Below are 4,675 nucleotides of genomic sequence, written 5' to 3'. Positions count from 1 at the left end.
CATTCATCCTTGTAAATCCCCCCCCCCCGACATCTAGTACGTGGTTGCATGGATGTGGATACGTGGTTGAGGAATGCCAGATATTTTTTTTCCTGGAGATTACTGGCATGTGTGAAAGACTTATATTTTGCTCAAAGTTTGCTCGAGGAATATTTAAATCATACTCTTCCGAAATCATGAATAAAAATCGGGGTTCACCGGGCATATATTGGTACCAGCATGGTACAAGTGACAAATAAATTATCCAAGATTTTCCGATATATGAAATTCAAAACTCTAATGCGAAAAATAAAAATTTTCAATTTTTCGAATATTTGATACAATTAATGTTTTTGTTATACCAAGAGCTTTAAAATGAGCCCCCACATGTGGTGGATCAGAAAAAAATTGTGAAAGTTTGAGAGTCCGAATATCTGTCCCCGAGGCACATTCTACCCCAACGATGAAAAATTTCATAAACACATAGTAGAACTGACATCAGGTGATTCCTTGTCTTGATTATTAGAATACATCTTGTGATTTAAATTTGATGATTTCGAATCGACTGCACAAATTATGGTACAGTATGTATAATTTTATAGAAAGTAGTAGGGGGGAAATACGGTTAATTTTTCGCGACAGTCTAAAATATATCTGATTGTAGCGGGGTGAATGTGTGCATGTGTTGTCGAAGATGAAATATTAATCAGAAAGATCAAATAAATATTAATTAGAAAGATCCTTGCATAAAGCATAGACCCTCCAAAATTTTGGAGGGTCTATGCATAAGTTCGGTGAGCGAGAATGTAGTTTTTACACAACTGTAATGCGGGGGGGGGGGCTTATCGCCCTGACCAAATGACTCCTTAGCAGCTCATCGGACTGTTTTCTTTGAAATACTATACTGAGATAGCCAGCGTAAAGTAATAGCGTGGAGCTATAAAATTGAAGGATCCTTCCCTTTTTTTAACTTCATGGTAATAGGTTCACACGGGGAGGATAATGAAAAAAGTTCAATATATGACATTTAGTGATCATATTTCATAACGTCTTGACGAATAATGCCTGCAGTACCCTGTACATTACTTTACCCTCGCCACGGTCCATCGCCATCTGTGTATAGTTTTTTCAAAGAAAACAGTCCATATCTATTAAGTGCTCTTCCCTAATGCCGTTCATTGATTTGTTCTAGCACATTGACCCTGGGTCTCGCTCCAGGGTCTATCGTTCTGCCAATCACCAACGCAGGAGCTAATCGCCCTGACCAAACAACTCGTTAGCAGCTCATAAGTTAAAAGACGGAAGGAAGATTTCAGAGGTCTGAGTTTTAAAAAATGCAGTTTCGGAGAGTTTGGTGACGTAAAAATTCAAAAATTATTTCATCCCAAGAGACAAAACACAGCTAGGACACATTTTTAAATGGTTCAGTCAGTGGGAGTCGTTTCCCCTGAAGCTCTTCAAATTTATTTAAATTGCCACCCCCCCTCCTCCCCGGTGTATAAAAGCTTGACAGCCTTGCCAATCATGGCGGTTCACGTATTATTGGCATGGTAGATCCATGGGAAAAAACATACTCGAAAAAAACCTTCTGATTTAGGCACTAACACATTGTCGTAATCAACGAAGTTAATACGCATTGAACAAGTTAAATTTGCATCTTCGAATTTGTACCGTTGGCTTCCGTCCCGTGTTTTCCTCTCTGTTACAATTGCATTTATTAGGTTATGACATGTTATATGACCATTATCACGAGTTCAACGCCTGCATCTGATATCAAATGTTGGACAATCTGCTCGGTGACCCCATGGACGTGCGTCCCGAGGTTGGCCGGTCAGATCATGATCTTCGGAATCTCGGAACATTTGCATATAATACCATAACCAGTCGTTTCAAATACCTACATTTGCCACACGGAGTATACACAAAACAAACGACAACTACAGAATGTTTAACACCCTGTAAACCCCCTTAACATGACTTTAGCATGTGTGAAGCTAAATTATATGGAACATACGTATTGAAATTCCGGAAATACCTCGATCACACATTCATACAGTGTCTTGTTATTTGTTTAAATACTTAAATAAACAATTTCTCTATCATAATGCCCGTTGTATGGTGCGGACTTAAGGGCGCCAATGGTGTAAATTTAAATCACCACTCAGAATTTTAAGTAAAAAGTCTTTAAAAAACTGTGTATCTTCACTTCCTGATATCGACAATTGGTCGCATTGTGTCACCAATTTCTTTTGTTTGACGACTTTGTGTTGACAATTTACGACTGGAATTGAACAATTACCCGAGGGCTTCGCTTCTGAGCTGTTTTTGTACATATCGAAGTTAGACTTGGTTCAAATCGGTGATTTTTTCAGAAAAAATTATAATATATTTGCAACAGCTTCTCTTGTGTCTCTTCTATTTCATAAAACCCTATTTGAAATTTGGCAGCCCGGGTCAGGTTCTCGATCGAACACGTTGCATTTTAGTCTGCGCAGTAGCGAGTTAGTTTCGGATGAACCTCACCTGCATGACGTTCACCCCGCTCACGCTTTTAGGGACCGTTCAGTTTTTACGGCCTGGGGGGCCGGCAAAATCTTGTCGCCGGTGTTCAAAAAAATATAGACCCCCCTGCATTTTTCGCGAAAAAATGATGACCCCCCCCTTTGTCAGACGAAAAAATTTGATGACCCCCCCCCCCCCCCCGCTGAAAAATAACCAAAACCCATATGTCAAATTTACCCGCACGGTTTGGATTTGAACTCCGGTACGCGGCGCACTTTATTCGTGTAGCAGAGATGCCAGTGCACAAACTTCTCAGCCACATCCATGCAAACGTCTGTTAATTAGGACGACTGTAAGGCAATTTTGAACTTCATTTCCATAGACAACTTATGTCCATGGACATTGTATAAAGTAAACTTTATTGGAGTGGTTCGCCAAAGGCAGCCCTTCGGTTAAGAGGGTCATGGGCCATTACGTAAAGTCAACTTTATTCTAGTGGGTAACCAAAGGTGGTCCGCTGGGAAAAAGAGGGTCGATCATGGCCATTGCATGAAGTAAATAAACTTTACTGACCATGGCCGCTGAAGGCGTCCGGCCATTAAGATGGTCATGGGGTATTACAATAAAGTCAATTTATTGTAGTGGGCTGCCGCAGGCGGCCCGCCGGTAAAGAGGGTCGATCATGGCCATGGCATGAAGTAAACCGCCAAAGGCGTCTGCCCGTTAAGAGGGTTATGGGTAATACATAAAGTATATATTTATTGTAGTGGGCCGCCGAAGGCGGCCCGCCGGTAAAGAGGGTCGATCATGGCCATGGCATAAAGTGAACTTTATTGTAGGTATTATGATTTTGAAAATGTGGTGACCCCCCTTTCCTACCAGTGAAAATGATGACCCCCCCTTCGCTGATTCCAAAATTATGATGACCCCCCCTGGATTTTGCCGCCCCCCCCCCGGCCGTAAAAACTGAACGGTCCCTTATATGAAAATCAGAACTCAATAATGATCGCGTTCACCCCCACCACTCAAACATTGAGAAACCACAGCTTTGAAGCAAGGCTAAGTTCAATATGGGCATGCGTTGATTTATCGACAATGTAGAATACATTTCACCCTTCATCCTGCTGGCCACGTATTTCGAATACAGCAATGGAGAAAGACAGCAATGGAGAAAGACAGTCGCCTGCGGCGGAGACCCATTCACGACTAAATCTTTCAGTCTAAAAATAGCAGCGCATTATATTTTTGATATCTCTTGATGCAGTGTGCAAAATGCCAACTATTCAGTGTTATGCAACGTAACATTTTGCATTGCTGACGCTGCGCAGCACTGCCTATAACTACACACGACCCCTCGACAGTATCACAGTTTGTGGCGGGACCGTGAACCAAGGAGATCGAAAAAAAAACTTGTTTAATTAAACTCAGTCATTGTAAAAATTTCCGTTATCCATTTCTATAAGGCATAACAACAAACCTCACAAAAATACATCTTGTAGATTTCAGTCAAAGAAATTGTAACCCCCACAAGGACACGTTTGTGAAGCATGAACAATCTGTTATATAATAGTTGGATTACGTGTCTGCTTCTCCGTCGAAAACTGCCGTTGGCTGCGCTGTGCTAAAGAATCCAGGTTTTAATACGAAAGCCAGTACTTCTCCTCTGCTTTTGTGAGTTTTCGAGCATCACACCATACCGTACCGAAAATATTGAGCGGTGCCAGACTTCTGCGATCAGAGTTTCATTCCATAAATATAATACGTTAACTTTTCAAAGAAAGGACACGGTCCATCGAGACATGGCTGCCATTGCATTATGAGTGGACCTTTTGACATGAGGGGGGCTCTGGAAGACTGATGAGGTAGAATTGTATCTTTTTTAACCTGATCCATAGTACTTTTTTTCCATTCTCCCCCTTTTTTGTCAAATCTTCCCTGGCTGATTTTTTTAATGACATCGTGCTGGGAATTTCTTTTTCGAAAATCTTCAAGACCCCCAGGATATCAAATGGTCCACCCCTTAGGAGAAATTGATTGAAAGGCGCGACTCGGTCCGCCCTCGTGGTTCGATACACGGCTAATGCCACCGTAAACTGAAATGTTTAAAGCGGCCCTAACCGTGTGTCGAACCTCAAGCGACCCGTGTCTCTCCGAAGGAAATATTTGACGATACGTTAAAGACTCTCTCACAGCC

Source organism: Ptychodera flava, chromosome 7 (assembly GCF_041260155.1).
Source record: "Ptychodera flava strain L36383 chromosome 7, AS_Pfla_20210202, whole genome shotgun sequence".
NCBI classification, from domain to species: domain Eukaryota; kingdom Metazoa; phylum Hemichordata; class Enteropneusta; family Ptychoderidae; genus Ptychodera; species Ptychodera flava.
The sequence above is the reverse complement of the archived record's forward strand: the minus strand, read 5'-3'. Positions refer to the sequence as shown.